Source organism: Amphiprion ocellaris, chromosome 2 (assembly GCF_022539595.1).
Source record: "Amphiprion ocellaris isolate individual 3 ecotype Okinawa chromosome 2, ASM2253959v1, whole genome shotgun sequence".
Classification (NCBI taxonomy): Eukaryota; Metazoa; Chordata; class Actinopteri; family Pomacentridae; genus Amphiprion; species Amphiprion ocellaris.
The window spans coordinates 29,134,913-29,159,477 of NC_072767.1; the positions used below are offsets into that span (position 1 = coordinate 29,134,913).

The following is a 24,565-nucleotide window of genomic DNA, read 5'->3' on the forward strand; positions in this document are numbered from 1 at the left end:
AAAAGCCATTTTTTGGAACATTTACACAACAGAGATCTGCAACAAAAAGCCCAAAACCCATTTATTTTACATACAGAATGAGCCACAAATGTTCAACGTACAGCTTCTGGTGCATGAATGGGCTTTAGCTAGATGGATCTAGATTCACACATTTTGATATTCACCTTCAGGTTCTTCGTCATGGCCTTGCTGCCACAGAAACCTTTCTGTGAGCTCCCCACTCGAAGGACTTTTCACCCTTTTATGCATTTCAGCTGAGACATCGAAGGTGCTGTACATGGAAAAACAGTTTTGTTTTGTTCAGGTCCTCCCACTGCAAACTTTGCTCTTGGGAGGGTATAAAGAAATCTTACAAAAAAAACATATATACAGTATACACCAGTGTGCATAGCTGGAATTAAGAGACCTTGTATTGAACACTGTTTCTTCAAGGCAGAATTCACCCAAATCTACTTTAGATGCCATCAGTCTGTGAGGCTAACTGAGACTTAAAGATTCCATTGTTTTCACTGGGGTACTTATAGGGGTATTTCAAGTATAGCCACCCGGTCTGATTCTGTTTTTCTTTGATTTTTCCAGAATGATTTCTTGCAACATCTATAGAGTGGCAGTGACCATTATAAATTAAACAGGGATTTAAATAGATAGGTGGGCTTCCTAATAAGATCTCGAGGCTGCAGCATATTTTACTTTACTGTTAGGGCACTGGTGCACAAATTTTTAATTAGCATTTAGCGTATGCCTTGTGTGTGAAAATGCATCTCAGTATCTGAGTTAAACTTGGTCTAAATGTTCTTTCAGATGTGACTGAAACAACTGGGAATGCTTCGATAATGTATTCGCACATGCAACCAAAAGTGTACAATCCAATGCGCCTGACATTTTCATGACTGTGTGTGTCCCTGGGGGGTCCAGGTAACTAAAATCACTTTAAATGAAGGTAAATCTAATATTAGAATGCCTTATTTTGCTCTCTCCAAACAAATTTTTGGTCACACCCCTGTCCGAGTTACGTTTGCTGCAGTAACTGAGTGGGGACTAGAGGCTTCTCAGTGCACAGCCACCTACCTAGCATCCAATGATACATATGATGGATTAAGTGAATATCAGTGAATTGTAGCGTCTACCAGTGGTCTGCATTTGTAAATGTAGCTTCAGAGAACAACTTAGGTTATGTACCACAAGTAAACTGTAAATTTCAACCCACGGGAAACACTATGATATGATTAACTGACCAGCATTATGCATTGTATTGATTGCAGAGTGTGGCCACAGCATGGCTGGAAACAGTGCTTTTGTTGTCAGAGCATCAATGTTCCAAATTTAAATGTTAACAAAGCACTGTGTCTCCAAGTAGCTCATCCTGTTTGGTAACAGTATAGTGGCTGAGAGAACATCTCCACATCCTCCCTGCAGCGTTTTAGCACCAAGCAGTGGAAAACCAAAACAGTGAGTAGCTAGAAAAAACATTAGCAGTGCTGTTAATATAGCTAAATATAGCTTTTGCTGACTTTAATCCTTATGAAGAAGAACAAAACATTTTCCTGCACCTTTAATCCTGTTTACAGTCAATTACATAATGTTAGAACATAACATTAAAAAATAGGATTGGTAATCAGTATGCTTTTACAGAAAGTCATAGTGATTAAAATGTATATTTTATACTGGTGCAGCTAAATGAAAAAGTTAACTGCAACAGTGAAACCAATGAGTAAAGTTAGTCTAGTGCTCTGGTTTCCTATCAACACATTATGTCAATATTAAACAGTTTTTTAAATTTATACCATTTAAGCCATGCCCTGACATGCATTCATATGTTAGTGCTATAGATTTATACGACATGGTCCAAGGTGTAAAGAATTATTGTAAACTTGTGAATGGCAGATGCAGTAACTTGGGGAGGGGGGATGGTGACTGCGAGATTGATGGAGCAACAATGCAATTTTATAGCTCAGTGATCGAGGTCTTGTTTCCACATAAACACTTGATGCATTGGCTGTTAAACTCGACACATTTAAATCATCTCCAGGCATTTCACTGCTCACATCTCTGCCCCGCTGTGTGCTTTGAATATGGTTTCACAACTAAAGCACATGCAGTAAGTGGCTCACATCATTACTTCGCTGTTGAGAAAAGTCAGAACTGCATTTTATATTTTAGCAAGAAGAGGCTCTTCAGTTCTTTGAACGGAATAGTTTTTTCTGGCCTCATGGTCTCTTCGGCGAGAAGCAGTCCTCTCTTTGCTAACATCGCAATCAACAATGTACAATTCTCCATATAGGCTACCATACTAAACCTCCATTCTTCTTTTTCCTACTTGCTCAGAGAACATAAGTTTCACACAGGTACTACTATTTGTTGTTGTGCCACACTCAGAGTTAACATTGGAGTCGGATGTTTGCGCCACCTTGTGCCTGCCTTGAGTTCTTGCATTGGAAAGCCACCTCTTGACTGTAAATAATAGTTTGTACATAAGAAAATTCCACAGGGTACCTTTAAGTCAGACTAAAAGTAAATGTTTCAATATAAGACAGAACCTCTGCCTAGATTTCCATTTTTATTAAGTGAAGGTTGCATCATGCAGGGCTCCATATTACTGCTGGATGCATTAATATGAATCCATATTTAACTCCAGGGCTAGAATCAAGAGAGGGCTTTAGTTATTGTGATATTAATGCTGCATTGTGAACTTTGATTAAAGCACTTAAGAGTGTGCATGCTGCTCCTGCGGACCTCTCAGGAAGAGATACAGTATGTGATATGAGCCATCACAGCCCTGTAGAGCACAGCAGCCCTATTAATGAAAGTCAGTCATCATCTGTAATAAGACATGGCTTGGATGTGTTAGACAGAGCCTGCAGCTGGTTCTCAACATTAACGCACTATTTCAGGATCCAGGAGACACAGATTTAATGTTTATCAAATGGAAATGATTTTAATTTAATTTAATTTAATTTAATTTAATTCAATTTTATATCATGATAAATTTATTGTCTTTAAATTTTGGTCTGTCGGTCAAACAACACAAGCAACGTGAAGGTGTCGCCTTGGGAGGAATAAGTGTCTGATTAATTCTTATGGCAGAATAAACGTTAGTTGGCCTAATTTTAATGGCTACAGTGTGGAGTAGTGAAGTGGGAAGAACAATTTTTCTTACCTCTGGCTCTGGAAGTAAAATCCACTTACATTTATTTTCCTCATAGATAATGTAGGATGACTCACAGTTGGAACACCTCTGTGTCCTGGATTGGCATTAAATGCTTGTGGATTAACTGTAAGAACAAAAGATGAACAACTGTATCAACAGAAATATCTGGTTATCTAAGTCAAACAAAAAGTAAACGGTGCAAACATGTGTACAGAAAAATCTAAAATGTGAAGTTTCCTGTTACTCCAATGGTGCACATCGATACGAGGAAGAAAAAGGCACTTGTGACATGTTCGTGTATTTCAGCTTATTTTAATTTTGGAATTTATGTTACATTTGAAAATCCTCTTCATATCTTTTTTTTTTTAAAATGATGCTCTCTTGCATTTCTTGTCTTCTTATTTACAGCACTTTGGATTGCCTTTTTGGGACTGCCATCATTGCAACAGAGGCTATGGCTCATGAGTATTATAACATTTAAGTCTATTTACCAAAAAAGACACAATTGCTGACTCTTTAAAGCACCTCGAGTTAAAGATACTAAACTCAGAGTGCTAACATGCTCACAATGACAATTGCTGAGTTGTTGTCCAAACATAACTCAAATTTTGAACATACTTTTGAGAAAAAAAGCAAAAGTAAATGTGAAGCGCTGCAGATCTGCTGCTGTTTTTCATTTCGGCAGTGCATTGGAAGCTTCAGTTGACACTAAAGTTGCGTGTTTCACAGGTGTCATTGTTTATCACTGTCGATTTCTATTTCACTTGAATGTGTTTTTGCTTTTATCAATGCGCTGACTTCTGTCATGTTTACATTTTTCTTTTCTTTTTTTTTTTTACATATCCAGTCATTTCCCCTCAAGATTTTTTATGCTGATGTTTGGCAGGTATAACGTTTACCCAGTGCAGCATCTCAGTGCAGCATGATGTCTTTTTCATTCACTAATATTCAGTATCTATTCAATTCAATTCAATTTTATTTATATAGCGCCAATTACAGGGCAAATTGTCTCAAGACACTTTACAGAACCAATATGCCTGAACCCCCAGAGCAAGCCCTAAGGTGACAGTGGCAAGAAAAACACCCTTTTAACAGGGAAGAAACCTTGAGTAGAACCTGGCTCCTTATGTGGGGGGATCCATCTGCCTGCTGGCCGGCGGGTTGAGAGGGACAGAAGAGGTAGAGAGGTAGAGGGGTAGTATCTGTGTCGGCCCAAAAAACCCTCAAAAACTGTTAATATTGGTATATAAATATTGGTTGACGCCATGTCTGCCCACCACTTGTGTAAAATTTTTCATTTCCCAAGCATGTTCCACTAAAACAAGTTCCTCCTTGACACAGGTTTGCAGGGGCACCATCACTACATCCGGGGCTTAGTGCTGCCGAAGATTATTGTGATTGGTTTAAAAAACAAAAAAACAAAAACAAGTCAGAGCATTTTCCCCACTATAGCTGAGCAAAATTGGGTCCAGTCAGACCATTCTGCAGCGCTGCAAAGATAGGTCTGGCTGTGCAAGACTATTTTGGTAATAGTCAAAATGATTGGATCATTTGAAATTTTGACATGTTGATTGCGATAAATGAAAAGTCAGAGATCACCAAAGGTAACAGCTGCATGTTGCTAGTCATGCCAGTTGATACTATAGTTGCATTATATACACTGCCAGCATTGCTAAAAAAAAAAAACAACAACCCTCAGTGGGAATACCCCCAGTGTCTTAGTATCTGTTCTTTCTATTGTCGGGAATCATTGATGTCTGGACTTTCAGTGACGGACTAGTTCTCATTTTAAGCAACCACATCACTGGTGGATTTTATAAATCAGGCTTATTTGCCCGCTGTGGGATTTATTATTAGTGTTTTCTCCTCCTCTCTCTCAGATCACTTCTCTGTCTTTTCATCTCCCTCTCACTCAGGAGAGTCTTTAACTGTCTGAGTTGGATTTCCTAGTTGTAAATGTTAATGTGTAACGAGGTGAGCTGGGATCGATGAGGATATTAAACCGACCAGCCTCCCTTTGTCTTATCAGCCTGATGAGGCAGAACACACTACGCGGCTCTCTCTTTTTCATTCGCAAACAAACACACACACACACACAAACACACACACACACACACACACACACACACACAACCGCATGCATAAAAGATACAAGTAATTTTTTTCAGTTTCTCACACACCAAATGTAACACACACAAACACATACTCATGCAATATCTGTTTTCCTCTGTCTCCATCTCTGCTGTACTGAATAATTTAATCACTTAACAGCAACAGCCATCCATGCTATTCCAGTTTCCACCGTGGAGGGTAAATTATAGCTTCGTACGTGGAGCACGGCCATTACTGTAAGGCCTTATGAAGACATATTATGGAGCCATGCTTTGTTGAGACCTTGTCATTGTCAAAGCATTAAATATGCCAGAGGTGGGATGAAGTATGACTTGTCCTTTGAAGTAGATATAGTATATTGCTGGTATGGGTTTTTTAAAGGCTGATGCTGTTATTGTTGGATGTGCACTGACTGAAAGGTGGCGAAATGAGGGGTGTACATTATGTGTGTTTGTGTGTATGGGTTAGTTAGAGAGGAGGAGGAGGGGGTAATAGGGAGTGGAGGGTGAGGTAAACAAATAACTTTCCATTCTAAAGAACACTTCACGCTTTCTGCAAATGCAAGAGTGCACATGTTGAATGTCCACATGCAGGGCAAAATCTGTGACAGTGTGTCTGTATCCATTACATGTACTCTGACTGCTTGTGCCCCAGGAAAATGAATGTTTGCTTTGGGACGAGACCATGTGAAGAGATCCTCCATCATTCGCGTCTTTATAATTCACCATTAAAACAGTTGTAACTGTAATAGTTGCTGTACCTTGTATATATGGTTTGCAATTGCGCCAGTATGAAATGTATAATTTTAGTTTAAAGCTGCGCTAACAAATTATTATCCATGGATCAGTGTGAAAGATGAAAGGAGCTGCTTGTGATAAAGTAACTTAACTTAGCTGGTAATAGCCCGTCTCATGAAATTACATTCCTGTACAACTACATTGCAACTGGCAGTATTTTTAAAAGGAAATGTAATTACGTTTTCTGTCAACACAATGAAACATTAATGTATTAGGCACACCACAAATATCAGCAATCTGTTTGCTGACAATGTGTCTCCTTCTGCCAAAATAGCAGGTCTTTGTTCAACATTAAGGCACTTGCAGTCAGTGGTTACATCTGCTTTAATAAAGAAGAAATACTTTTTTTGTCACTTTTGATGAAAACCATTAGCCCTACCTAATTTTACTTTTGTAGTCTAAATCTGAACATAGACTGAAATCTTGATGCAAACCCCCAAAATGCTATATGCTGAATAATTATATTGCAGTTAACCCAAACATATCTTGCTTCTTGAAATTTGACTTACTTTTTAACCAGTCGATTTGTTGTCTTAAAAAAAAAAAACTCTGCATGTTATCTGCAGATAAACTAAATGAGCCACAGTGCACTGAGTGTTCTCACCCTGCTAGCCTTATTAGTCTGAATAAATGATAGAGCAACATTAAAAGCTAAAATCTGCAGCAGATTAAATCATTTCAACCTGGTTCTTTTATGCTAAAATAATACCAACAGACCAGTTTGCAGTTGGCCATATTCATGTGATTTCAGAAAATTATATCACCTGATGATCCCTGCACAATAATTATTAATATATATAATATGTTACATGTGGTATACATGAAGAAGATGAGTTAACCTACTGTTTTTAGATTATTTGCCATGTTGAGGGTTGAGCTGAAATATATAAACTGCTGTGAGCAAAGTTTTTACAAAATGCAGCCACTCAGATGACTTTGCTGACTCGGTGTCGGTTAGTTTGGAGCCAACTCCAAGTAGAGGTTCAATAAAGGTTAAACAAGTTTGACCAAGCAGTCTCTATCGGGATGGGCCAGTTCAAAATTGTGAAAACGTGGGAGTGTTCACAGGGGGTGTTTTACCTTCTGCTGCCAAGAATAATGGATTAAGACTGGAGGGCTGTTGATGTAACGCTTGTTTGCTGTAAAAGTAACACTTGCAATTGCCCAGTTAACCAATACACCAGATGACCTGGACACTGCAGCCCACCTATCATTGGTTTGGTTTCAGGTCACCTGACAAATGTTGGTCTGATATTCATCTTTTTAGCTGCTCAATGTTCCACTATGTTCCTCAGTTTCTGTGTTTATTTGCTGTTTAGTGCCATGTAGGTAGTGCACTGTATGCTTTAAAGCATTCTCACTGAAACTACCACCTGCTAGGGCCAAACAGCTCAGTAAGATTGAACCAAATTAAAGTAAAGTTACAGGTTAGACAGCTAAACAATGAGCTGAAATTCATTAAATTCATTATAAAGAAGAGGAAATGATGATTATTATAAAAAACAATAGCAGATTTTAGTCAACTGAACCACACATAAAGTACAAAATATTATCTTGTACAAAAGACAAACGTGAAAAGATTTTGAGTGAAGTTAAAACTACATCTGGAGAGCTCTACGCCTAAAATCTATTTCAAGTATAAGCCAGGTTAGAATGAACAGAAGCCTGAACACAGAAAGAAATAATGTCTTCTGATTTTCTACTTTGAAGGGGACATGCCTAAATAAGTTTATCAGGACTAGAGGGAGTGTAATTTGCCATTTTCCACCTGAGCGCTGGAGTGATTTCAGGAGCAAGAAAGGAGTCGATCAAAGACGAAATTGAAGTGTTATTTTGGGTGACTCTTGCAGCCTTTGTAAAATAAGCTCTTCTCCACAGGTCTGATGTATTTTAGTGTGATGGTAACAAATGGGCTTTCAATCCTGCCTGTCCAATTATACACAAATAATGTTCACGTACATGCACATTCATTTGGCCACTTTATTATACGCCATCCAACACATTAACACAACAAACTATGGTTCAGTTGAGCCAGTTTTGGTAAGATGTTCCTGCTGGCTTTCACTGCATAATGAACAATGCAAATAAAGCTTCACACAGCAGAGGAGAAATTCATTAGTATCTCTTTCAAAGGAGTATTCCAGTGTCACAGGTTGTAACTCACATGCTGTTCCACTGCAGGTAATTCCTATTGCTGTCCTCGCTGAGCTGTCATCTAATACCTTCTGGCTAAATTGGATGACAGGAGTCCCATGTTGTGTGTTGGTTGGGTCGGGCGACAAGAAGATTAAACCTTTGTGACTAATTTTGTAGCAGCACTCTGATTCATTACAGCAGAAATAAATGTATACGTGCAAATGCAACTTTCACATCTCATATATGTAACACACAATCAGTGCTGTGAAGTACAATGGAAGCACCAATGTTATTAATAAGAGTGGTTCTGTTCTATTAGTAGTCCCATTATCAGATGGTATTAACATGAGATCTGTACCTGGAGTTACATTATCTGGATAATGACATCTAATTAAAGGGTCTTTGTATTTCTACTTGATGCTAACAACCTTTTACTTGATTCTGCTCGCACTAATCACATTACAATGAGTAAATTAGTTGCAAAACATTGATAAATCCAGGACATTTGGTGAACTTCTGGCTTGTTTGATGGAGTTTTTCGTAAGGATTTGCTGATCTGATTTCCTTCCGATCAGTTTATGTGTTTACAGCTGCAGTATCATGTGCCTGTCCAGATAACTTATCGAGATACAGATTGTGTGTTAATTTCAGGTGTAAATGAGGCAATGAGGTTCAAGAGTCCAACATGACTCAGCATTCCGAAAAACTGAGGATACATCTGCATGATATGTTTTTGTGTTAAAGCATGTAACTTCGGCTATGTTTATATCCAGTGTCCACACTACTGAACCTTAAAACGGAGACTTTTGGAAATGCTGCCTGACCCCATTTTAGTTTGCAAAGTGTGGAGTTGCGTTTTAGCCTGCTGTCACTACTTGTCGCCTGATTCTCCTATCACATTATCAGTTCCCGATGAAAACAAAGAACTGAGCCCTGTGTACCCCTAACTAATTCAACATAGATAATGAATTGCAGACACTGATGACCTGCTAGGTGCCGTCGTGCAGTTAAGGAAATCTCTGCTCTAAATTTTTACCAGTGTTGCACTTTGTCCCTAGGAATTTTATTTTTTAGTCTTTCACAACTAAGCAACCAACCCCCTACTTTATGTTGACACCAGTGTTATGTCAAAAACTGATTGTCGTCCACAGAAGCACGCAATTTATGCAATCCAGTTCACGTACTTCTACAGCTGCGTTTATGTGGATCACAAACTGATAAGGTGCAAATACACTTAACTTGTGAATGAACTTAATTGTGACCAAAGAAATTATTGCAGTTTACAGCAGAATCTGGCCTGACAGTTATGATTATAGTCAATAATATCATAAAATTTTTGATTTCGTGCTGTATGTTCTTGGTATGTATAATATCCTTGGTAATACTTGGAAACTTTCAATGTTTTAATATTGTCAGCTGTTGTGCATGAACAGGTGAGAACACCAGTGCATTGAGAGGCGCACACTAAATCCAACTGATCAGAAGGGAAAATGAGATGACAGACAGAACCACTGCACTTCTTGTTTTTCCTGTTCACATCCACTTGGGTGAATGGTGAAATTGATGTCAGGTATACTATTGCAAACCCTTGCAGACACGCAGGCACAGAAAGCATGAATTGGCCTTAAACTAGACTTCAACTAAGTTCAATGTATACTTTGAGGTGGATCCCTTCCCTATGGAAAAACAACCTGGTTCTTAGAGGGTTCACATGTTGATCCAACCATTTCTGGACCAGAAACCAACTGGCGGAAAGAGGGTAATAGTATTTTAGTTTTGTGCTTTTATGTACAATAGCTGAAGAGTAATTATTCCAGGAATTTGTAATAAATCCCTGCTTCTCCTCCGTGAAACGCTTCATCAAAGTAAACACTCATCAGTAGTGCTGGTGGAGGTGGTGTGCTCGCTGCAGAATACAGAGAAGAAGAAAACACTGAGGCTGTGCGCCGCATACGGATGTTGTGTTGTGGTTTCCCAGAAAGTCATTACCCTGATAGTGGTCTGCTCTGCCCTGTGGTGCTTCTCTTCACACTTTGCCACAGTGGAGCTGTTTGTACATCACTGTTGTCCCCTCTTCTTTCATTCGGCAGTGATAGACCACCGACGCAGCAGCACTGTTGAGAAAAGCTCCCAAAACAAACACAACAGGCGTTAGAGTCTGCAAATGACAACAGTGTTGAAACAACTGAACCATCAGAGTTGTAGGGATTCTCTTGTACTACAAAACTCCCCGGGCATGTGAGGAAAACACGCCGATGTCCCCCCCACCTTGTATAAAAGTCATTACCCATCCTCCACTCTGCTGTTACAGCTTACACCACGCGGCACCGCAGGGCTTTCCGTCTGAGTGTGTGTGCGCCTCTTTGTTTCAACTGGGCCTTATCGGTGTGTATGTGTGCATGTTGATGAGCATATGCTTTCAGTTAATGTATACAGGAGTAGCTGTCGATTTTGCATTGTTTACGTCTGGAGAGTAAGTGTCTGTTCCTACCTCTCCTTATAGCAGAGCTGCAGTTTGCTACCTGCTCCTCTACCGCCCATAGATGTTATTTTTAACACAAATGATCACATAGTCTCGGCTCAATATAACCACGTCAAAAAGATGAATGAGAATTTACCAACTGTAATATTGTGATAATATTTGTGGTCCATTGAGGCAGCTTCCCCAGTGAAAAGTTAGACATCAATCCCGTGAATGGACCCAGATTACAGCTCATGCAGTGTGATTTAAACATATTCAAGGCACTGACTTGGAGAGGCACTATGACAACAGCAAATAAAAGATATTATAAGTAGGCTGAAAATCGTTGCCATTCAAATCCAAAAAGCCTTGAAAGTGAATACCCTGCAAATGAAGATGTTTTCAATTCACTTTAGTGCAATTTATGTCGAGCCAATTCACAACATAAGTCATCTCAGGGCATTTTATATAATCAGGTCAAGACCTTACAGTAATATATTACAGGGAGAAAGTGGGCAATTTTCTTTTGAGCAGCACTTGAAGACAGAAGCTGTCTATTTCAATGTAAATTTGGAAGTATTGCAGTAGAGGAAGTTAATTGAAATGATTACAAGATAAATAAATAAAATCCAAATTTTGCGAGTTTTGTGCTGATTCAAAGTCTTTTTTTGCTCCAGTTTCCAAAAAATGGAAACAAGCCTAATTTCCATTTTCCTTTTATTTGTGTTATTTCAAAAGTTCACTTCTAACATCTAATTGTCTAATTGACAGATAAGTGGAAACATGACTATTGAGCTCATATCTGTAGAATCTGGTGATACTGTTTTAATTACATTTCAGGGCAAATTCAGCGCTAGCATTATAAGGCTCAATCCAAAAAAAAAAAATTTTAAATGTATTACCATTTACCAAGGTAAATGAAATTAAAAAATAAAATTGCACATTCTCTTATCATACTAAGCATTTGTTTTAAGACTAATAAATGCTCTTTGTGTCTGTGTACCTGTATGCCAGGTGATGCGTGATGTAAATTTTGCCATCCACCTAAGTCCGTGTGGATTGTCTGAACTACAAACATGGCAAATGTGCACATGGGAATAAAATAATTGGTGCTTTTGGTGCAACTGAAGCCCAAACACAGTAGGAAGTCTTAATTTCTCCAATAATCCTGTGCTGTGTCATCCCATTGTGCCCAGTAGACCTCAGGAACAATCACTGACATGGTGCTACAGCGTAATTTGTGACCAGCGGCTGTTTCCTTTTCTTTTTTCTGTGTTAGATATGAAGGGAAATGCAACTATCCAAGTCACAGACTGACATTTATCTACTTTAGTATGAACAGAGTTGCATGTCTGCAGCCAACTAGATGTGGAAAGCATGAATTGCCTATAAAGCACAGTGTAAAAATACTGCACTTACATGAATTTCCATTTATTTAGACCATTTAATTTGAATCTTGCAGTCATGCTTATTGAACACCCTGAGGCCTACGCTTAGCCATGGTCTCTTACACACAACTGGGAAAAAAACAACTAAAATCAGATCTTTCTTTCATTGTATATCATCCACCTGCCCCTTCCTCTCCCTTATCTCATCCCATTCAGTCAAGGCAGCTGTCCACCCTCCCTGAACCTGGTGCTGCTGGAAATTTTTACACTGTGTACTTACACTTTACATTCTTAGAAAAAGGCCATTTTACATTTATACTGTTTGCCCATATTTTTAGATTTTCAGGATGCATTTTTGTACTTATGTTAATACTTGTACATAATATTTTTCTACTTATGTTTATATTTTCAGGTAATATTTTTCTACTTATCTTTACATTTTTAAGACATGTTTTTCAACTTGTGCTTATATTTTTAGGATGTAATTTTCTACTTGTTTATATTTTTAGGACATTTTTTTCAAAAATATGTTTATATTTTTACATCACATTTTTCTATTTATCTTTATATTTTCAGGTAATGTTTTTTTTTTTTTTACATTTTTAGGACTTAATTTTCTACTTATGTTTATATTTTTATGTCATTTTTTAAAAATTTATGTTTATATTTTTATGACATTTTTGTGACACATTTTTCTACTTACATTTATTTTTTAAGGTCATATTTTTCTACTTATCTTTAAATTTTTAGGTTATGTTTTTCTACTTATGTTTGTATTTTTGAAGGTCATATTTTTCTACTTAAATTTAAATTTTTAGGCAATATTTTTCTACTTTTGTTTGTATTTTTGTAAGGTCATATTTTTCTACTTAAATTCAGTTTGTAGGTCTTATTTTTCTATGTATGGCTAGATTTTTAGGTCACATTTTTCTACTTATCTATCTCTGTATTTTTACATCATATTGTTCCTACTTATGTTCATCTATATATTTTGTAGTATTTATATTGAGATTTTGAATGGAAGCAACTGTAAAGTCAGCAATTTCCCCTTGGGGCTCAATAAAGTATTTCTGATATAATGTTCTTCACTTTACAATAAGTAGTGCACTGAGATTACTTATGTTGTGAATCGGTGCTCTAAAGATACAACTGAAATCAATAAAATTGTGCAAATATACTGTAAACAGTAGCGCAGACTTACTAGCCTTGGGGTTAAATTTTATAAACAAAAAAAAAAATCTAGCCAACAATTTAGTTCACCCTGAGCAGCAAACCTGCATCTCCGGTCCAAAAATAGCTTTGCGTCGCTCACAGCTCATCGGCGGATAATTAATGTTAACTCCAACATTTGTAAGTAGTGTTGTGAGAAGTTGCCGCCAACCCGCCGCCCGACAGCACCATCCTTGTGCACACTGCGACACCCATTTTGATGTTTATGTGAGCGGAGAGCGCTTCCTGCAGAGAGGAGCTCCGGCCGGGCTCATTTTCGCCTGCCGGGTCAGCCGCTCTGTGTTTCAGTCTGAAGCCGTTGGCTGCTACTGAACCGTTTGGCTCTTTTCTCTACTAGCGAGCAAACCTACAATCTAGACCCAACTGTACATCCAGCTCCTTTTTTCAGGGGATTTATCATCATATGTGCCCGTGTATCCAAAACACAGCGGTCATTGGGGATTCCTAGCGGCGGCTGGCCGGCTCTGAGGGCCGTTATAACGCGTTTTTCGAGGTTTAATTAGAGCTAGAAAACAACGGTGGTGGAGGAGGAGATTCCATATTAGGAGCACAGAGGAGAAGCACCCCCCTTGTGTGATTTGGAGCTTTCGGTGAGTGTTTACCGTCTTTTTACGCCATTATCGCCGTTATAAATTGTACTCCGGTGTGCGGGGATCTCGTATGGACGTGGATACCGGGTCTGGGCCGGTTATTGTTCCGTTTTGAGCGTTTATTTGTGTGTTTTCTGTCGGATGTGGGGGATGGGCAGCCTCGGCGCGTGAGTAGGCGCGCGCGTCGTGCGCATGTGTTCGTAGGGCAGTTCTCGTGCGCGGTGTGTGTTTGTGAGCGCGCCCTTCCTTCCTGCAACTACTGCTGCCTCTGAATCCACGCTGCTACTGTCATTTTATCTGGAATAATTAGAATATTAATGAACTTTATCACCATAGAACCTCTCAGAATCAGACATACACGCTGCTTTGCAAAAAAAAAGAACAACAATAAAATATTAAAAGCAACTGTGTGGCATTATAAGTAACAATACAACAACATGAAAATAATAGCAGTGATAATATGCTTTATTTCTAGTACACTTTTCCAAACCAGAGCTGCTTTACAAAAAGGAGTAGACATTAGAAGGCAACTATATGGCATTAGAAAGACAGTGCAACAACATAGAAATAACTAGAATGATAATAAGCTTTATTTGTAGTGGACTTCTCCAAACCAGAATTACAAACTGCTTTACAAAAAAGAGCAACAATGAAACCTTAAAAAGCAACTGTATGGCATTAGAAAAGACAATACAGCAACATAAAAACAGCAATGATGATAATAATAAACTTTGTTTCTGTAGCGCCTTTCAAAACAAGTTGCAAGCTTCTTTACCAAAAATCACAACATTGGAACCTTTAAAAGCAACTATATGACATTAGAAAGACAGTACAACATCTTAATATTAATGATGATTATAATATAAATAAAATAATATTAATAATAATGCTAAACTTTATTTCTAGTGCATTTTCCAAACCTGAGTTACAAGCTGCTTTACAAAAAAGACCAACAGTAACATTAAAAAGCAACTATATGGCATTAGAAAAGACAATACAACAACATAAGAGTAATAGTGGTGACAATAATAACAAAAAGACCAAAATAATACATTAGCAAAGACAAACATAATAATAACAATCTTTGTTTCTATTGCTACAATTAAAAAAGTAAACGGGAATGATAAATCATTGGAAAAGATAATCACATATAAAAATTGTAATGATAATAATACAAAAAAGCAACAATGATAATATACAAAGGGCAATAAAACACAATAAAAGTCATCATCTTCATTTTAACAGCACCTTTCCAAACCAGAGCTCCTAGAATAATTTTACAACATTTAAGAAACACATTAAAACATAATAATGACAATAATAGGAATCTTTTTATTTCTGGAAGAACTTTCCAAGCCCGAGTTTCACGCTGGTTTACAAAAAAGAGCAACAATACAACATTATAAAAGAAAAAAAAACATTTTAAATACAATAAATCATAGCAATAGTAAGAATATTAGAATATTAGTAATTTGTATGGCACATTTCAAAACCAGAGTTTCAGGTTGCTTTACAAAAAACCCAAACAATAGAAGACACAAAAACATGACAACAATATTTTTATTTTTGAAAAATTTTAATGTGTATGTTAGATCAAACTTATTACTTTACCATTTTGTTAAATTTCTAATAATTCAAGCACTTTTCCCAATAGGGATGTGCGTTTGTATTTCTTACTTAACTCATTTACTTTGTCGTTTGTTGCTTTGTTTCAACAAGAACCAAATGAGGAACGCCTCCGAAACCAAACTAAAACTGTACTTTTATCACAGTTGGCGTTTTGTCAGTTGTTTCAGTCATACCAGTCTGGTGTGTTGAGTTTCACAGGCCTGTAGTTGTAAAGCACAGTTTAAACCACCTCTGCGGTTTAACCTTGATTATCTGCAACAAATACTGGATTCACAACTGTGCCAAAGTTCATTGTTTTCATTCTGTTTTTTTTTTTTTTTTTTTTTAACTTTATTACCTTTGTGCCAATTTGACGGAAAGCTTACTAGAGTGCTGTACAGCTGGTTGCTCCAAAGCCATGGGCGGTGTGGGGGAGGGGTGAACACACACTCACACACACACACACACTCACACACAGACACACACACACCCATGAGGGCCACTTGCCAACCTTGTGAAGCTCAACTCAATGACACAATGTACCAGTCCCAGATAAGCCTTCAGTATCTAGGAAGCAAAAGGCTGGTTATACAGAGACGCAGTTACAGTTCACAGGCTAATACAGTTTTAATGTAGTTGTTTCTTTGAACACACATCTTTGTTGAATACTTGTGGTAGCTTTTTGCTCACGTGGCATTGTGCTCTGATTACATATTGCAGCAAATATTTGAAGTGGGTTATGTAAACACTGATGTGTACGAGGTGCTGATTTCATTATTCAGTATATTGGAACGCCTTTGAGAGCACATAAACCACGGTTATTCAATAAATGACAGAAGAAACTTGATATATGCAGTTTTATGTGGTTGTTTATAGTACAAGCTGAGCAAGTCTGGATATTTATAAGCTAAGGTTGATATTAATAGCCATGTTTTTTGTTTCTAAACATAACATATAGCAACATATCTGCGGTCATTGGCTGTTTTGCATATGTTGGCTTTATGGTCATGTATTCTACGTCTGCCTTTTCATGAGGGTCTGTGTAATGTAATTTTTAAAATTTACTCACATCCACAAAAGTTAAAGTGGACCTGTTTGTCCATGCATCTTGGTCAGCACAGTGAACTGAGCGGTTATTCTGAGTGCTGTATGTACGCCACGATGTTTGTTCTGTAGTCCACCCCCTTGTTCGTATTCTTGTTAAGCGGCTACACACGTTGTTGTTTACATTTTCATGTGTTCTAGGCAAACACAACAAACATTGCAGCTTTTTCTAGCATACATATGTAGAGCACGTGTGCGTACACATAGCCTTGATATTATTATGTACAGAATTGCGTGCAGCTTCATTATTCTAAATTCATGCCCAACGGCCAATCGCGGAGTGGTCTTTGGTTGGCCGTCAACCTCTGCTCTTTGGCCTGTTGAGCTTGTTGATTATATCTTCTATATTTTGACATTATTTTTTAAACATATGGCTATTTAACCCTGTCAACCACAAGCAGTTTCTGTGCGTTTTTTTTTTTTTTGTTTGTTTGTTTTTGCTCCGGTCACATTTTTATTTACTGTGTACTGCAATATAAAGTTCTGCACCTCTATGGAAACAGCACAACTATGGCTAAAAGTAGAGCGATCTCAAAATAGACCCACAGGTGTTAGAATTACTGGACAAATTGTGACTCTATATACAGTGGATATTTTACTACTTACATTTTTGCTTTAATTTTCATAGTTGCTTCCTATTTGTTGTATGTAAGCACAGCCTGCAGTTCAGCCGAAATGTAATTTTTATTGATTTTTTTTGTCATTTGACTGTTGTTCGCGGCTGAGTCATTAATGGAGTCCTGCTTGTGCACAGGAGCACAGAAAAAAAGAAGTAAAATAATGTGATTTTGATTAAATATAACGATTTTGAGCTTAAATTTGGTTAATATTCCCAAAGGAATGGCACGTCAGAAATCAGTATTTTAAGAACCGTTGGAAAATTGAGTTTCAGATGCTTCTTTCAGTTTTTACAATTTCTGACTGACAAACTGTGTCATTTTGGCAGTTTTTTAAGAAGTGACACCATGCCTTGCAAACCCACGGGTGTGTTTTGGGGTTCAGAGGATTACTTTTTATTTATTTATTTATTTATTTATTTATTTATTCTGAGATTAGAGCTATTGACTTCCGTCGAGTTATTTCCTCTCATACAGATGCACAACATATGTGCATGTCAGCAGTCAGCTGGCTGTTCGTCTTTGCTGTGTCGTAATGCAACTTTTAATAGAAGGCATGGGACAACACATCCTTCAATCTTTGTTGCTTTTAGTGCACCGATGATGGCTCAGTGTGTCACGCAAGGACACCTGTCAAGCAAACAGAGACAAGTACTTTTCAAGGCCTTTTTACAAGGATGTTGTCTTAGGAACAATTGTTTGCCATGTTTAGCTTAGTGTATGAAGAGTGTCCACCATGTATTTTGTCAGTTCTATCACCGCTGTGCATTAATACTCTGGATGTTGTGGAACTGAAGCTTGTACAGTAGCTGAGTATGTCTTTCATTCTGTAATCAAGTGACTTCATTTGAAACAAAAATACATCTTTTATTTTGGTGTATGTGCTGTTCTGCTTACCGCCACCCCTTCTCCCCCTGTTACATTGATTAACATCTTTGATATGATATGACATTGCTGCTTCATCAATCTGTTAAAGTGACGGCGTTCTGCCATTAATATTCACAGTTTCATTCAGATATACCCACAAGACTGATGAATGGTACGTGTGCCATATTTTCTCAAATTGGGCAGTGCATGAAGTGTTGTATGATGCATCAAAAGCAACACTATTGTTTGTAGAGGTCACAACTGTAGCTTCTACTGGGATTAGGTTGCAACTTTTACAGTGTCACTTCCTAGAGTGTCGTGTTGTCCACCGTATGTATCCAAGTGCTGTGCCAGCGAGTCTTGTGCATGTCGATCTGTTAATGTGATAGCGTGCGGTTCAGACCCGGCCTGCGTTGAAAGTGAAATAGGTCCGACCTAGTAAGGTTGCTGTTAACTTTTCCGGAAAAGTTACCAGGGTCCTCATTCAGACAAGAAGCCACCACATTGAAATGCTGTCAGATTAATGAAAAGGATAGCATGTCAGAGAGCAGCTTATGTCTCTGCTTTAGATCAGGCCAAGGCATCATGTTTCTTCACTTCTGAACGGCGTTTTAGATATCGTTTTGAGTCTTGAACGTTTTTGCAAACAAGTTGATCCTGTCTTCATGCAGATTGCCAAAAGTGGTTGGTTACAACTAGATCTTAAAAATTTTCTTTGTTATTTGGGTTGCATTATCATTATCAGTTATTCTGGATTAATTGTTTTGCCTAAGAAATGTGAGAAAGTAGTGAAATATCTGTGTTACAGTTTGCTAAAGCACAAAATGATAGCTTCAGATGTCTTGTTTTGTCTATTCAGTTGTCCAAAACCGAAAGATATTAACTGCACTGTACTTCATTCCACTAAAGGCATTCAGTTCTCACATTTGCAACACTGCTACTATCAAATGTTTGCAGCTTTTGCTTTGTAAACCACTTCAAAAGATTTTGATTGATTATATATTTATTTGTAATTTTCTGTTTTCTGATTGATGTGTAATATTTGCATCTCTGGTCAAGTAATGCAGCTAAATTTCCAAATGTAGTGCAAAATCAAAGCAATTCTGCAAATATAAGCAGAACTATTTAAAAGTGTGCATTCATGCATTTTGTCCTGGCTATGTATTACACAAGGTTCAGGCTACTGAAATGAAATTGTAAAGAAAATCACAAGACTTTGAGCTAAAAATGGGTGTTGGACATTAGGGCTGCCACAAACGACGCGTCGACGAATCGCCTGAGCACGATACGTCATCAAAAGCGGAAGTGAGCGCGCAATGCAACAGAAATCACCGTCCGAGTGGAGCGCGGAACACGCATGGACATCCGCGCTGTATCGTGCATATATAGTATATGCACGATGCGACGCGGATGTCCGCGCTGTATCGTAAACGCGGATGTCCACGCTGTATTGTGCGTATATAATATATGCATATACTATATATGCACGATACAGCGCGGATGTCCATGCGTGTTCCACGCTCCACTCGGACGGTGATTTCTGTTGCATTGCGCGCTCACTTCCGCTTTTGATGACGTATCGTGCTCAGGCGATTCGTCGACGCGTCGTTTGTGGCAGCCCTATTGGACATGACTATTGTTGTTTTTATCCTGCAAAGTTTAATGTGTTGGAACACAACGGATTCCGCACCTTGGTTGTCTTACAGTACCCGCCACAAAAGATTATTTTTGCCTTTTCTACAGTCATGTTCTAACTTCCATATTGCATGTGTGATGTAGACCGATGTGTGTCTTGACAAAGTCACAGATAAAATTTATGACTTAATAATCACCTAATCAGACTCAGTGACCATCTTATCAGATGAAAATATGGTGCATTAGCTCAGCATTATTCACAACATACACAATAAATGATTTATTAGGCATACCTGGCTTCATCATTATGCAATTCAACACCCTCATAATAAATCACACTGTTTGTCAGGCCAATTTTTTTTGTTGTTTTTTGGCCACAGTCATGTTGGAAGTTGTAGTTCTTGGTGATGTTGCATTATGAATATGGGCAGATTACCATTTTAGTATAAAATAACTAGGTTCAAGTTGTTTATTAATATAAATGCAAGCTTCTTCTTCTTCGTCAAAAAGATTTTTCATGGTTGACTACTGCCCTGTTTTTCGCTGTTTTTTTTTTTTCAACACTGCAGTGATACTCCCAGACTGAGATGAGAAAACGAAAGCTCTCCCCGCTGTCCTTTGATATCAGAATCCATCAGACAATGATGGAAGTGAACCAGGCTACCTCACCTTGCTGCAGCGATACCTGTGTGGTGATCATGGATGTGCCAGCTTAGTGCACAGAGAATGTTTTTTACAGTCTGTAGAAAGCAACGTCTGTTAACACTTGAGGCGTAACTTTTCCTGTTTTTAGAACTTAGTAACATTATGTAAGCAAGAGATGATCTTGTGTTATCAACTTGCAATGCATTTTTATGCTACGGTCATATTTCCCTTCATGATGCCCCCGTATTTTGATGACTGTAACTTGATAACATGCACACATGGAAATCGGATTTGCGTGTGACAGCTGATGGCTTTCGCAACTGTTTCTTAACCACCAAGGTTGCTGAACATCTGCACATTTCCCTGTAAGCGAGGTTTTTATCAGCGACCTTACTGTTCTAGACACCAGAGCGTACAACAGGATGAATAAAATATACTGTGAATATTATATACTGGATTTGTTTATTTGCCATAAATGTAGCAGCGTACATGTTGAGCACAGGAGACAAGAATATGGTTGGCTGCAGAGCAGGCAGCTGAGTCATGTTATCTACACAGGACACATTGATTACTTGGCCTTAATAAATCACAGAGGAAGCGTGGTGGAGTAGTACAGTTATGTAACCGGTTCTCGTCAGTGTTGTGAATTGAAAAGGGAAAGACAAAATGGACTAAAGTGCGGTGAGTGAAAATGTCTTCCTTAGTTAGGTAATGGCCTGACACGAGATGGAGAAAGACGCACAAATATGGAGCAGGCCTGGATCCTGTACACAGGCGAGGAGAAATATTTGGCATTATTTAGAATAAGAGGGCCTTAACCTAAACAATGAGCGCACAGTTTGTGTGCATGATTTTGATGATTTGAATGACCGGCTAAATTAAATTAACTTGGAAATTTGTGAGGTCATGCAAACAGTCAATGCTTTGTTTCTGTTAAATTAACGTGCTGTTCACAAACCCCTCCATAGAAATACAGCTCTGTGTATTGTAGTGGTGGTGTTTGGGGCGGAGTTGTGACAGAAATACTGTCAAGATATAACTGAGTAATCTAGTTCAGTACAATAACACATCCAAAATTCAGAGTTAGTTGACAACCTTTGGATACAGTCTTAAATTGCTTGGTGACCTGATTTTATCTTGATCTGTTAGAGGCAAAATAAGAAATGGTTCGACTCTCGTTTAAATGGTGAGGCTGTCTTATGGGACAACAGAAGCAGGTTTTATCATCAGGTTTCCTCACACATTACAGGATATTATTAGGATTATCATGCCAGAGGGAACAGAGCACTGCCTCACACTAGCTCATGGGGAAACAGATGTAAACAAAATGGAGAGTGGGATGCAACAACTTGGCGTAATGCTAATAATACCTTCTAGTGTAAAAACAAAAACAAAAAAGAAACTACAGCGGAAGGCTAAACAACAAGTTGAGAAAAGAATGAGGAAATGTTTGAGGAGATGCGGCCAACGTGTTTATTACACAGTGAGAAGTGGGGCCATGTGGATTTGTGTGGCATGAAATTAGTCATTTAATTGGAGTGTTGTCATGAACCCACAGCCCAAACTTGTAACTTGACTGTCTGCATTGCAGGCAGACCAATTGTGCATTCATAGAAAAGTAAACTGGATGCTAGTTTCTTTGGTTCTGTTCTCGTCATGTCCTAATTTTTGTTTATTTTCCATGTTGTCCAGTCAAATACAGCAAAGCAAAGCAGCTCCTGTTCTTGCTGTCAGGAGGTCAATGTATCTCTGTGTGCACATCTCTAATTGTAATAAGTATAGAAGTTGTGTGTGTGTGTGACCTCGACAAGGACAGATGTTTATAGATTAGTTGTTCTTTGAAGCTGATTTTCTCTGATTAGATGCTGGAAAAAACAAAACTGTGTCAGTCGTATGAAACAGTTAGCAGCAGCGTTATTTAATTTGCTTGTTTCATGTGAGATCAAAGTAACATGAAGAATGTTAGGAATCTGTTTAATACTATATAGGACACTAACACAAGCTTGGAGTTAGATTCACAGATAAAGTACATTACAATAATAAGCCGCGTTTCCCACATGGGCACAGAAATAAACTCTGCTTAATGTCTTTGGATTTACATTTCCTTAATGCAACAGGTTATTGGACTTGCAAAAGTTACTTAGTCGTACTTTCAATGGATTTGTCCTGACAAAATGGAAAAAAAAAAATTAAGTTTAGTGGCGTGCTCAGTGTTAAAACAGGGACTCACCCACACACACTCACATTGCGCAGTCATCCAGGTTTCATGGACACATGGAGTTGACAGCAGTCACATGGTGTGTGTGGAGGCCCCAGGGGTCAAGTTCAGCATTGTGAAGAATGTGCTGGTGACCCTCCCCCTCTTCACCCAGCAGGCTTTGAGGTTTATAGGCCTGGAGCTTCTCTTCTTCCCTGCTGCAGTGACTGGGGGTGATTACATGAAACCTGCAGCTTCACCCCAACCTCTGGGGGCAAGTGCCAGCTCACAATTTAGGTGGCCATATAAATTAGAGTACTGCAACATGTAATATGTCACACTGGAGTGTATTAACAAGGGAGATATAACGATAACATTTTATTTTAAATGTAGCAAGTTAACTTGTAATTTACCTACTTTATTATATAAGGCACAAAGGAGGTAATACTCTAAAGTTAACAGTGAAAAATATTACAATTGTAGTAAGAGTCATGATTTTGGTGACGAATTTTGGCTTTCTTTTTCACTGAAAAAATATAAAGATGATGATGCATTTTTAAAGTACGATCTATGCCAAACATTTATGTTCCCTTACGCCATATTGGTTTGTTGTTTACAACATTTTTATTAAAGAATTGCAGCTCCTGCAATTGGCCATATCACAGTTTTGATAACATTTTAAATAATTGCTCCTCCCTACTTGCAAGGACCTGTAAAAAAAAAAAAAAAAAAAAAAAAATCAGTGTATTATTGTTAAACAATAGTTTCATCAAATGATTAATGACCCACGGAGTAACTATTGCTTCAAACTGCCCACAGTTTTAAAGCTCCATTTTGTGTCTTTAATTTTTTTTGCATTGCATGGTTCAGCATGTAAAAAAGCAAAAGAGCTCATTATTAATTTTACTGGCTGCTGCTGAGGTCAGACGAGGCAATTTTCACATTTAGGCTGCATTTACAAAAACAATGGTTCTGCTTCAGAAAACCGCAGCCTTCTCATTCCTTTCAATGAGGCCACTGTGTTGGCACAGCAGGGTTTGCTGCTGCAGATGCCTCCTCCAAAAAAGATGATTCTGGCTGAACTTAAGCCTCGGCATAGTCCAACTTTATCTTACACGCAGGCAGCGTTAGCAAGTTACTTGCCTGCCAGATAAAATAGCTTGTAAAATGTGCAAACTACTATCAGTGTCTCAGTATAAAACAGATACAATCAACTGGGCAGATGTGTACATTTTTTTTTTCCTTTAGCATACTGACAACTGATGGCAAAATTCAGACCCTTTTGCTGCACTGATGAGGAAAATGAGCTCACTGTGAATCAGGGCTGGCTCAGTTTGGGGAAGCGATGCTTTTTAGGCCGATATATATAAAAGGTTCTGATTGCAGCTGCCTCTGGGTCCCATCTGGAGACGCAGGAAGCTAATCAGCAGAGCTTTGGCATGTTACCGTTCCAACTGACCTTCACAAAAATTCTGCAGTCGTTTTTTATGTAATTTCATAAAAAGTACAGTCAAACACTCTCAAAGTGCTCTTTTAGTGTTTGAGTATCTGCTAATGGCTAATAATTCTGGTTTATTTTAAAGTGGCTTATTTTCCATTAACCCCAGGAACCCCAAAACCTGCCAGTGGGATTGACAGGCATTTTATCTTAAAATAAATCATCAAAATTCCATCTTCTATCAAAGCCCAACACTGTAAGAAAGAAACCTCAGATTTTTAATTTTCTGATGGTTCTTGAACTACTCTCCCGTGACATGCCATGAAGTTGGAAAAATTAACCACATATATTCTTGAAAATGTGATATTTCATGAAACCAGTAGTTTTGTGACAGAAATCCAGAGACTTTTCTGCTGAACTGCAGGCCAAGTATCCTGGATTGGTTGTTCATTAACTTTCCAGCTCTGTATTTCACAAAGTAGTTTGAAATTTATAAAAACATGCATGACCGTCTGCTCCGCTGTAATATGTACTCTGCTACATGTGCTACAGACAGTGCAGAGTCGTATAAATAATGGAGTTGAAGGTAATC

At 38.2% G+C, this 24,565-nt stretch overlaps 1 protein-coding gene across 2 annotated transcripts in view; it reads left to right on the top strand.

Moving 5' to 3' along the window:
- The first annotated feature begins 13,549 nt into the window (after window positions 1–13,549).
- tbl1xr1a (TBL1X/Y related 1a) overlaps window positions 13,550–24,565 on the top strand; it is a 50,318-nt gene continuing 39,302 nt past the window's right edge. Inside the window, exon 1 of one of the 2 annotated variants that reach the window (XM_035941289.2) lies at window positions 13,550–13,862. The gene's annotated coding sequence lies outside the window, so the exon portion shown is untranslated. The remainder of the gene's footprint in view (window positions 13,863–24,565) is intronic. The other variant, XM_023294812.3, reaches the window with a different exon arrangement.